Here is a 12,991-nt window from a genome sequence, read left to right as displayed (position 1 = left end):
TAAAAAACAAAATAGGGTTTTATGTATTTTCAACAGAGCCTGCCTCACTAATCTGTAGGTAAGGTAATAATTTGGGAGCATAACTGAAGAAGGCTGCAGCTGTTATTTTCTTTTGGGTAGGGTTATGCAAGCCTGCAGTAGAGGATCTAAGGGCTCCTGAAGGAACATAAAACAACAGTGAGTCTGTGATGTAGGCCGGCCCTATCCCGGTGAGAGTTTTATAAACAAGACTTTAAAATCGATTCTGCAAGACACACAGGGAGCCAGTGTAGTCTAGCTATGACATGGAGTGATGATGTGTTCTTCTCTCTTTTTTTTTGTTAGCAGTCTAACAGCATCGTTATGAATAAGCTGCAACCTTGGACATTCCCAACATTTTACTCAACCTACTTGAGATAAAAGCATGAATTCGTTTTTCAGTTTAGTTTTTTTGCCGAGTTCGGATTTGAAAAATGTTTTGGTCACTTTATGAAACTTAAAACTTAAAAGCCGAATTACAAGCTCAGATGTGACACATTGTAAGCTTGTAGATACTGCTATTTTTGGCAAATTTCGGATATTTCTCTCTCTCAAAAAAATTATAGAATCACAAGTACACATACATTCACACATACATGCACACACATTGGCATCAACTCTGAGCATCTCTGGCTGTGATGCGACACAGTGTTTAATTATAAGTGACTCACACACCACATTCTGTTCCAGTGTAAATGATTCATTTGATAACTGTTCCTGTGAAGGCCACAGACAGACAGACAGACAGAAATAACATAAATAACCCCACATTCATCCAGACTTCAGAGCTGAGCTCATTGGATGCTAAGATCAGGCCACTCTTGTCTAACATCTGTGTGCCGACCAAAGAGAGCCTGGCTGACTGAACCTCATTTGCATAAAGCTGCACATAGGAAGCTTCCCATTCACATCATCACCGCTCCCATGGCAACAGATGAATCTTCAAAAGCTGACGGTTACTACAGGCCACCGAGGAGAGTCATTGCTGTATATCAGTGGTTCGCAAAGTTTTTTATTTTCAAGGACCCCCATATCTCGCAACCATTCACTCTCAAAAGTTACAGATATGTAAGGGTCCATTTGGAACCCCCTCAAGGAACCCTGGCGGTCCCCTGACCCCACATTGAGAACCACTGCTGTAATAAATGCCCCGGTGCCGCTGGCTGACAAGTTATCGATTAGGATGCTGGGAACAAAGTCCATTTTCTTCATTATGATGAATGACAGCCAGCTGCCACTTTTGCGGGAAATAGACTCGTGTTTACGGCTGGCTTGTTGTTAGGTCTGTGCTTCATACAATCAAACATAATCAGTTTAATATCAGTTTTGTCACAGGCGGCAAAGTGTCACCAAAATCATGGCATTTTGATGCCAATCACTACTTATAGGCTACAGTACAAGTTTAATCCCAAACTTTTTCATGCAAAGGATGCTCAAATAGATATCCAGATGGCTATATAGATCGACATTTATTAAGATTTTGTCCATAAACTCACATATAGTATGAGCAACTTGTGGTGGTACTAGTACAGAATTGCAAGACTGCAGGCAGGAAGATGACAGCGGCTAAGGAAACAATCAGAAAGTCACACTTTCCACACAGCCTGATTGTGCCACAAATAGCAGTTTTTTTGCATGTTCACACTCACGCAGTGTGAGCTTGTGCTTGAGCTGCTATTTTCAGCACACAACTCTGTCATACGACAGAGTATACATTAACCCATTTAGACCTGAGGCAGATTCTACAAATACCTTCTAAATCAGTATAGCCTGTACACATGAAAAAAAAAAAAGTTTGGGTACTTTAAGTATATTTTGATGCCAACACTTTTGTACTTTTACTCCAGTAATATATAGAACTAGAGTCTCGGGGGGGCTATTCCCCCCTCAACCCCAGCCGCGCACGGGGCCCAGCGTGGGCACGTGTATATTGGGGTACCCAAATCGTCGGAGTAAAATGTGCAAAAGTTTAAAAAAAAAATTAGAAGAAATTATAGACTTTTATTTGTAACAGAGTATTTCCATATTGTGGTATTGCTACTTTTACTTAACCAAGTGAAATAAATCTGAGTACATCGTTCACCACTCCAAACTTATCACTGATGTATTTTCTCTTTAGAACCACAGCCTTGCCTCTGGGTGGCACTGTGAAACATACTGTACGAGACCTGCTCACACCCTCTTGCAATGTAGGTGCTTTTCAAGCAAACTCAAAATACTTGCTGAGATTCAACAGCTGTTGGCAGAAGCATTGTTCATTCACTTTAACTTTTCGTCTAACAAAGAGTCCTCCTTGGGTAAATCTGGTTGGAAGAGTTACATTATGCTGGGGGAATCTACTGATCTACAGGGCTACACAGCCAAATCTGAAGTACTACTCAATTATTAACTGAACTCTGTAGCTGTCCCAGACAGCTACAGAGTTCAGTTAATAATTGAGTTTTCAGAAAACATTTGGTTTACTTGGCCAACAATGCCTGTGCTTTACCCTGTTTGTGCAGTACATACATTATACGCATGATTCCTAGAATTAAGTACGCGAGTGGTAGGTGGTACAACTCACCAGAGAGGCACACATCTGGTGATTTGACATTTTGTTATGTGTGCGATAAATTAAAAATGTTTTGCTAATCACATGAAACGTTGTACTCCATAAAAAGTACAGACATCACAGCTGAATCTGTGATCACAGCAAGAACTGGCTGTAAGCACATCGGAAACTGGGCCAAGCACTTCTGGAAGTCTGTTCTAAGTCTAACCAGCTTAGAACAATTCAGATAGCGTCAGATATACCAGTTGACAATGACAGAAAAGTATTAAAAAATGACTTTCAAAGAGTCTTATTATTCCGGCATTCACTGGGTACTGAGTTGTACTGTGTCAAACGGTATGCACTCTAAGCAGGTTAAAAGCAAATGCTTTTTAGTTTGATTATTGACAAATGGTTCCAGATCTGAAGGCAGTGTAATTGCTTTGTTCTGTTGCCCTTTGCTTGTGATTCAGAGCTATTTAGTATTCAGATACAATGCTTCATTTAACAGGGCAGGATGACACACCACCCACTGGCTTACGAATGCTGCTGTGACACAGTTGCTTCCATTGTGGCAGAATTCATGTTTTCAATTTTGAACATACCTGGACAGTTTCATGAACTTACAGACCACACAGCAAAATGTGGAGTGTTAATTTAAGTGTGAAACTTGACGTGCAACGGTCCAACACTCAGAATAGTCAATCTGAGTTTGTGATATATTCCTGGAATATACACTCTCTAAACATACATGGCTTTAATCCTACAACAGCATAGTCCTTTCTGCCTTGCCCTTGTTTGTGTGATGCAGATGTTGAATTAGTCAAGAGCAATGCAGAGGCTGTGGTAACATGCCATTTGACCCAGTGGCATACTAAAGCCTGACGGATTGAGAACAGGAGGGAGAAAAAAAGGGAATGTTAGCCAGACAGTCAGATGTAATCATATTCTCATTAATCTGGTGTAAAGTCCTCATATCCCACATCAAGTATTAGCATAGTGACTGTGTGCACGTGTGGCAAATCAGTCGACTGCAACATTTGCCCTACAGTCTATCCATGCTGGGGTTCAACTCTGTTCCTCAAGAGCAGACACTTGTAATGCGTAAATAACGAACGACTAACGCAGCCGTTAGCTGGAGAGATTTTTTACTGTTTATGTATTCAGCTGGATCTTGTTCTTATTCAGAGCAACTTAAATAAGTGATGAGGGGTGGGTTCAGTGTCTTGCTCAAAGGTACTTTAACAGAACAACCTGTGACTGTCCAGAGCTGAAGTACTGTACTGTACAGTATGTCTCTTTCTGAGACATGGCTTCTCAATCATAGTCTTCTCATGCTATATTTAGTATTAACAGTAGTGCATACCGGTTTCTTTACGTGCGTCCTATATGCTGCATGGCTTCAGACCTTGAGTTGAGTTCAGTATGCTGTGTTGGTGTTATTGTTGTATAGTTGATGTTGTGTAGTTGTGTTTTATGTTGCGGTTGCTTATTTTGTGTACCTGCGTGCCCGTTATTCACAATGTTTTTAACTGAAATTGTCTGACTACTCGAGTCAGACAATTTCAGTTAAAAACATCTATCAAGATTTGTGACTTTTCTTCTTGTTTTTATTTTATTGGTGCCCCCCCCCATGGTTCTGTGACGTCAGCCATAATGGAGAATGAAGTGGAAAGCCTATTTTTTCTGTCTCCTATGCCCTTCAACTGCCACCTCAACAGGATGTAGGCAAATCTCCAAAACATTGACACAAAACTAACCAACTATCTATCTATCTATCTATCTTTTTACTTTGTTTAGAAAAGCGCTATACAAATAAATTCATCATCATTCATTATCGCTAACGTGGTGAGAACCACACTCTCTGCTGATGCTTTTACTATTGTCCGTAAAGGGCAGAGAAGCATGTGGATTCCAGTAGAGGTAGTAATTATACATCTATCTATAGCTGCAGAACATGATGTATGAGACAGGAGGGGCCTGTGGGTGCATATCACAGGTCCAAGCGCAGCAGTGGTGGAAGAAGTATACAAATTTTCTACTTAACCCATTCATCCAGGAACGCATAGTTTTCTTTGGCTATATCAGTGGTTCTGAAACTTCATATCAAGTACCACCCAAAAGTATATGTTTTTGGCCGCCGATCCCCATCAAAATATGTTGTTCCAGAGACCTCCCAGAAGGAAAGATTTGAGTTAAAAATGTTGTTTAAAAAAACCTATGTATTCAAAGATTTGCACAAATGTTCCCGATTTTTCGAAAATAGCAGATCTACAAGCACGTAGCGCAGCACTCGTTGCCGCGCTATGAGCTTGTAGATCTGCTATTTTTGAATAGCCAAAGTATAAAATAATCGCTCAAATCTAAAATGACACAGATGCGTTCCTGGATTGAATGGGTTAAGTAAAAGTAGCAATACCATGTTATGGTATTTCTATACTGTGCGGTGATAAGCAAGATTCATATTTTTACACTGTGTATGTGTATTTGAGTAAATATGTTTAACACACACATGTTTTAGTGGTCAGACTAGTAGATTTCTTCATAACTGTCTCGCTTGAAATGCTATATTAAGAATGATGAAACATGATGACACATATGATATCTGGACATCTGCATATCCAGCCAATAACACTTGTGTCTAAAGGTCTGTGTAAAGGTCTAGAAAAGATGTAGAAAGATCTATGTGAGTATTAAATAGAGATGAGAGGACAGACTGGACATATTAGGACTGCAGCATGAATTCTGATGATGGAGGCAGGATGCTCAGAGTGTCAGATTTGGAACAATACACCAGAATGAATGACGTTATTGTCACTGGGCTCCAAATCAAACCCAGGTCGTACACAACAGGGAATAGCCTAACGAACTGGATGCCATCTCTGTGGAGCAACAGGTAGCTGTGTTCCTTCAAACAAGGGGAATCGATATGGATTGCAACGACATTGAGGCCTGCCACACTCTGCCACGGAGAAACGACAAGGACAAAACAACCGCTGTCATCTATCGAAAACACAACACTGCACTGATGAAACGGGGAAGGAAACTGAAGGGATCAAACGTTTACCTCAATGATCATCTCACCAAGCGCAACGCTGACATCGCCAGGAAAGCACGTTTCATGAGGAAAGAGAAGAAAATCCAATCTACATGGACCACAAACTGCAAAGTTTTCATCAAACTAAACGGAGCACCGGAGGAGGCCAGAGTATTGTCTATACGAAGCATTGAGGAACTGGACAAACACCGGTGAGCACCATGGTCGGGACTGTAAGGTAATCCACACAGTACATATGTGACTTAACATTCAACCATGACACACACCAAAATAACTCATTCATCTACTTCAGGAGACAATACACAGCTAGTAATCATGAAATATGAATTCATAAAAATGGAAAGATATGGGATTAGGTGAATAGTATTAAACTGGGTGAGAAGCTATTTGAGTGAAAGGAAACAATTTGTGAAGTTGGGTGAGTCTGTGTCATCATGCTTGAACATTGCTTGTGGAGTCCCCCAGGGGTCAGTATTGGGTCCTAAACTGTTCATTCTATATATATAAATGATATGTGTGATGTATCTAAAATATAAAAGAAATGGTAGTATTTGCAGATGACACAAATATTCTTTGTTCTGGAACAAATCTACAGGAGCTACTGGACCTGGTCACTTCTGAACTGTGCAAGTTAAAAAGGTGGTTTGATAGAAAAACTGTCATTAAATCTGGCTAAAACTAAATTCATGAAATTTAGCCATTATAAAATAGATAATCTAGTAAATATACAGGTAGATGGTGTTGCTATTGAAATAATTTTTTTAAACAAATTTCTTGGGGTGATAATCGATGACTGGAAATCTCATTAAATATATACATACTAAACTAAACTATCAAGAAGTATTTCAGTTCTGAGCAAGGCAAAGCACGCTTGGACTATACATCTCATTCTCTACTGTTCCATGGTTTTACCATTATCTAAATTACTGTTCAGAGGTTTGGGGAAATACATATAAATCTTCACTTCAAGCAATAACTACTAATATACTATTTTTAAATTCAAATCTTTTAAAATTCATGGATATTGCAGAATATAAAACTGCACTTATAATGTACAAAGCAAGGAATAATCAACTCCCTGGAAATATTAAGGTGATGTTCTCTGAGAAAGGGGGGTATAATTTAAGAAAGAGACATTTTTATTTGTTAAAATAAGTGTTAAATAGCTCTATACTCTGATAATAATGATAGTAATCATTGCTATACAGTGTTTGTTCAGCAACAGGGGTCTTCCCATCTCCCCAGCTCTTTAGTAAGCAGAAAATTCATTTTAAGGTCGGGATACCAAATTTATCCAATCAAGAGGGAGAACTGGATACAGGATCAATAAGTGAAATTGGAAGTGATGACACAAAGAACTGAGCAGACAAAATTGGAACTGGAACTCTACAAAATTTAAGCAGATAAATGGCTACTCTCTCCTGATTGGTTGAAATTGGCAACCCACCTGAAAATGTATTTTCTGTTTATCAAAGAGCTGGAGAGAAAGGGAGACCTCTGTTTCTGAACAAACTCTCTATAGCAATGATTACTATCAGAATATAAAGCTTTAGATTTTTAACAAAAATTGTTTTGTTCTAACCAAAACATATCACTTACCCTATCTTTTTAAAATAAATAAAAAAGTACCAAAAGAAAAAGTACACATACACAAATGTTTTAAGAGATTTGAAATATTTGTTACTTCTTTACAAACAGAGCAGATCTACTTATGGATCAAGTCATTTCATATACTGTAAATGAAGTATAGAATAGGGGTTTTGTATTAATCTAAATCGGCAAAGTGAATGGTAACTAAAGTTTTCAAATAATATTTTCCTCTGAGATGTAGTGGAGGAGAAGTCTAAAGTATCGAAGAAATCGTACTGAGTACTTGAGTACTCAGTACATTTCCACCACTGCTTTTCGGCGGGTCTGTGTGTCGCAACCCGCCTGTCACACTGGCCACATCCCCTGCACACATTCCCATGGTAACAACACATGGTGTTCCAGCTCACATCACTCCCGTTGACAATGTCATAGCGACCAGAGCAGGAGAGATGGATTAGTTATGTTCATGAAGTGCTAGTCTAAACCACTGTTTATCAGCGTTTGGTTCGCTAATCTGTAACTCTGAAAGTGTACAAATTTGGTTCCATATGTACACTCTCAGAGTTAAATAAACACTAAAGAGTTACAGTGTAGGTTGGGTGTCACTGATCTATACAGATTGGGGTCCCCAAGATACAAAATGTTATCAAATGGGTGTCTGTGGCCTGGGTTTGGAAGGTCCTTGATATGAACAAAGGTTGAGAATCGCTGGTCTAAACCTGGTGTAGAGTCTACACCAGGTTTAGAACAGACACTCTGGGAAAAGTCTGCATAATAATAAGTCACCCACATGAGAATAGATGCTAGTTAGAGAACGCGCGTGCGTGCACGCGTGCCTGCATGAATGCGTGCGTGTGTGATGACGGGTGGCAGCAGCAGTAGCAGATGCTATCTGGCCCAGTGACAGGATGTGAGCTAAGCTCAGATGCACAGGGTCTGGATGGAGGTGGTTGTACAATCCGGTGAGCAGCAGTGGTGGAAGAAGTCAGATTTTTAAAAGTTAACTAAAAGTGGCAATACCAGTGTAGAAATACTTTGTTACAAGTAAAAAAAATCCTGTGTTCAAAATGTATTGCCTTGAGTAACAAGTACTGTGTTAAATATTTGACTTGAGTAACAAGTACAAAAGTATTGGCAGCAACAAAATATACAAAAGTCTTCAAAATCCTTCAAAATCCACAATGGACGAAATCCTTTCAAAATAGCAGATTATTGGAGTAAAAAGTAATGTTTTCTTCTGAGATGTAGTGGAGTAGAAGTATAAAGTATAAAAAATGGAAATATTCAGGTAAAGTAAAAGTAGGCTACCTCAAAGTTGTACTTAACACCTGTACAGTAATTGAGTAAATGCACTTAGTTACTTTCCAATACTGGTGTGTAGAGTCATGTAGAGTCTCAAGAACTACTGTACTAATGAAGCAGTATTACAACCCGTCCCAGAGACAGCAGGCTTCATGTTATGGACATCAATATTGTTACACAGATAAGTTATATTCCAAAATGCTACATAGAAATATGAATTGAAGACATTTCTCAAACATAATGAGGTTCCGGTATAGAATTTTAATGCCTACAGAAGCACAGAGGACAGATCAATCAGTCTGAAATCATTATATTTCTCCCTGTGGCCTCAAACTCTGATATGGTGACTAGGGGCTGCGGTGGACGTCCAATTAACTAAATGCAGGCAGAAACGAAGTTGAACTTTTGGAACTGACCGTAGCCATAAAGCAAAGTAGACATTTGTGCTGGAGTCAGTGCATGCAGTTCTACACGTCTCTGAGCATGTGCAGCGAAGTAATTAGAGAAATTGTTTCTTCACTGTGATCTGATTAGGTCTCAGGAGATTGTTTGTCCTCACACCCCAACAACAAGACACGAATAGACCTGACTAATCAAATCCGCACTATATCAGACTAGAGCCCGACCGATATATAGATTTGGCCAATATGTCGGCCATTATATGACTTTTGTTTATGTCATCGTTATTGCAATTATGCAACCAAATGTGTCCCTTTTTTTACCTTTTAAAATCTTTTGAAAAATAGCAGATCACAATGTTTATTTTATATTTGTTTCATTGTATAATTATTAAGTTAAATGTTCTTTTAATATGCGAAAAACTACAGGCGATCCGGGCACTCAGGAGTAAAAAGGAGGAACAGCCTTTATTTATTAAAAGGCAACTACCAACATGTTTCGACCTCGGAAGGCCTTCATCAGGGCGAAAAAGGATTTTCGCCCTGATGAAGACCTTCCGAGGAATGTGAGAAACATTAATTCAATCTTGTTTTTTTAAATACATTTCAAGAGTTTGTTCTTTTTTTCAGGCAAAAGATCAGTAATCCTAGACATAGGACTCAGAAATAGGGCATCGTCGATCTCTACATTAGACAATCCCAAACCTACATTTCTGGATCAAATATAAATGGTAAATGGTAAATGGTGCATTTATAAAGTGCCTTTATCCAAGGCGCTTTACAATGATTGTGCATTACATTCACCCATTCACACACACATTCATACACCGATGCGGAGGAAACCATGCAAGGCACCAACCTGCTCATTGCCTGACATTGGCCAGACTGAAAACCAAGTTATCAGTCTGGCCAATGCCAGGCTAACCTGCTCATGCATGTGACAAATAAAACCTCTTGAACCATTCAGAAACATCTTACAATAAATGCACGGAATCTCTGTATGTATGTACGTCTGTAATCCACGTATCTTGAGAACCGTCCTACCGACCGACTTAAAACTCGGCATGCCGCCGACCTGAGGGAGTGACGTGCTCGACTAGCATAGAAAAAGGCTCTGGCCATGGCCTAAATGAGCCAATTGGTTGCCATGGCAACCCCAGCCTAAGCATGATTAGGCAAATTCCCCACACCTGTCAAATTACCCTCACCTGCCATTTGATTAGTCAGTACACTTTCCTTTCAGACATTCTCCACAGATATTTACCACTGGACAAGGACTTAAAGTTTAGATAACTGCCGATCCCCTCAATATGAGATTGAGATATAGGCATAAAGGCATAAAAGGGACAGATGCATAATAGAGATCAGGGTGGGTGCATGGGCACAACATGCTGTGAATGTCATTCCCCTACTCTCTCCGCTATCGCCGTCAACTAAAGCCTTAAAAATGCCCCCCAAACCCGTCGCTAATGGGGCTCCAGATAAACATGGCACCGCGATGTGACGCATCATGAGCTTGTAAATCGGCTATTTTCCCTATTTCTGAACATTTAAAAAAATATGAAATCGGACTTAAGTGGTTAATTGAGTGACTCCGGTATATGGAGTACAGCTGTCATGGCTCCTGATTGAATGCATACGGTATAAGGCTATTAGAAAGGATTATGGCCTAATCCCCTCAGGGCTACATTTTAGCCTGTACCTTGCACCACTTCCTGTGGAGTGGACCTGCCTGTGGCAAGGTCATCGTTGCGTCATCCAATCAGGTTGCCTTTTTAGACAAAGCCTATCCCCTCCTCCCCAGGAGCTGTTCTGGAGTAATTGCATTGTTTGTTTTCATGGAAAATCTAATCTAGGGCTAAAAGCCTTGCTTTGAAACCCTTGAAAAGATGTGAAGACACTTTGAAGTATCTAGATTCTCCAGACAACGTGGCTAATATCTGACACAAACAGATTAGCTCTTCTCTTTTTTAACTGTCACTACAAACACACATTGTGTCATTTTATTCTAAACCCAGAGACCATTAACGTGACTCTACTATCAATATAGTGCTTGGTCCTCTGTGGCTGTGCTTGTTGTCCATCACCACCTATTTGAAAAGTGCTTGCCAGCAGGCCATCACAGCACTCTTTCGGATAAACAACATTAAGAATGTTTTCCCTAAATCAACAGTTTAAGCCTGGTTGATGATGGAACATCAACATATGCCCATATGGGTGAACTGCACCCATAAAACATCCCTCTAATTCTGGAAAGAATACAGTAGACCCATTTACATCCTAATAAGGTTGCTGCTGTTCAAGGGGAAACTATGGGTAGAGATAGAGAAAGAAGGCTGAAAATAGCAGGCCTCTGGTGGCCTCACTACAGCAGGGTTTCCACAAGGTAATTCATGTTCACTCTGTATACAGTTAGCAGGACAGACTGTTTGGTAGGGGAGGGAGGGACATGGAGGGAGAGACGGACAAGGGAAAGTGAGTATGGAATATAGAGGCAGAGAGAGAGGGAGATAAAGTGTACTATGACTGACCTAATTTATTTTATTACCCAGCAGGTCTCTCTTGCCTGCCCCATGCAGTGAATCAATGACATTCAGATCGATACAGACGATTAGTCCTTGTGAATTTCCCTGAGTCATAAAGGCCACAGGATATGTCCCTCCCAAAACCCGATAGTGACATCAAAATCCTTTCAGGGAATATCAACTGATTCCCAGACCACTCCTTAAAAAAACAAAAAAAAATCAACAATTTAATTATGCTAAGTGCCTGCTAAGATCCATAGCAACCAATGAGAATGGGGCACAACACAGGCTTGAGAGTAAGATTGGGATTCAGAGAGACGGGTGGTTAGAGAGACAGACATAGAGCAAAAGAGACAGAGAGGTTGAGAGTGAATGAGAGAGACTTGGAGAAAGTAAGGTAGAGGCGGAAAGAGAAAATGAGAGAGAGGAAGAGATAATGTGATAAAGGTGATGGCCCAGCACGACGCGGCGCGAGGTAGCTGGCTTAATCTGATCAGGAATGGAGATGAGAAGTAGAGCAGCAGGGATGCAGGGAGGGTAGCAATGTTCATAAGAGTGCCATTGTTGTTGCATTGTTGTTGCTCCTTCCACATGCGGACATACTCTTAATAGCATGGCTCATACCAGCATTATAAAATGCAGAATTTAACTGTATAACAGCAGTTTGTTGGCATAGACAATAAAATCAGTAACGCCTGTAATTCATTATCCATGGAGGGCTACAGATAGCTGACAGAACTTTTCTAACTCTGAAGCTAGAATAGCCAGGTATAAAAATTGAAAGTCACCATACACTTGTTGTACCTTCCGATGCAAAATGAATTTATCAAGACATAACCCCCCCCCCCCCCCCCCCCCCCCCCCCATAAAATATGAACATGATCATTCAAGATTCAGGCTGATGAAAGCCAGCGCAAGAAATGATGTGACAACAGCAAAGAGTACAAGCGAACAAGCTTTTCCTGTTTTACTTTTCCCTTGCTGACTGAGCTGTCTATAGGGAGGCACCCTCTTGTCTGGCGGTAGAGCACTGCATCTCCCAGGAGAAACATACCGATAGCAGCACATCACACCACACGCCTTGTCAGTCAAACCTGTGACGAGCACTTGCAGATCCGTGTGTTCTTCGAAAGTAATCTTGACCTGCCCCCTGGAAGAGAGTGGAGCGGACGTTTTGGAATCGGAAGGTTCCCTCCTGGCTGCGTGTCAAAGTGTCCTTGAGCAAGACACTTAGCACCTACAGTGTAACTGCTCCCGGTGAGCAGGTTGGTGCCTTGCATGGTTTCCTCCACCACCAGTGTGTGAATTGGTGAATGTTAAATACATTGTTAAAGGACGACTTCACCGCTTTTCAACCTATCTTCATATAATTGGTCCTCACTAATACTCATGATAAAATGATACAATTTTTTTCTACTTGGTCTGTGTCTCATAGGAGGGCTGTGGACAGTCCAGAAACCCGTCTACCAGTGACATCATCATTAGGCATGATTTTTTTTTCCAACAAGATTTCACATTTTTTATTTAGATTTTTATTAACACGAGAACTTTACTTTACTTTATTATGGAT

General features: G+C 40.3%; 1 protein-coding gene across 1 annotated transcript in view; it reads right to left on the bottom strand.

Moving 5' to 3' along the window:
• Positions 1-12,991, bottom strand: part of bicdl1 (BICD family like cargo adaptor 1) — a gene marked incomplete at its 5' end in the record, with an annotated part of 30,612 nt that overhangs the window by 11,106 nt on the left and 6,515 nt on the right.

Source organism: Gymnoscopelus microlampas, assembly GCF_963454915.1.
Source record: "Gymnoscopelus microlampas genome assembly, chromosome: 4".
In the NCBI taxonomy this organism is placed as follows: Eukaryota; Metazoa; Chordata; class Actinopteri; order Myctophiformes; family Myctophidae; genus Gymnoscopelus; species Gymnoscopelus microlampas.
Note: the sequence above shows the minus strand (reverse complement) of the source record. Positions and strands in the feature narration are given on the sequence as shown.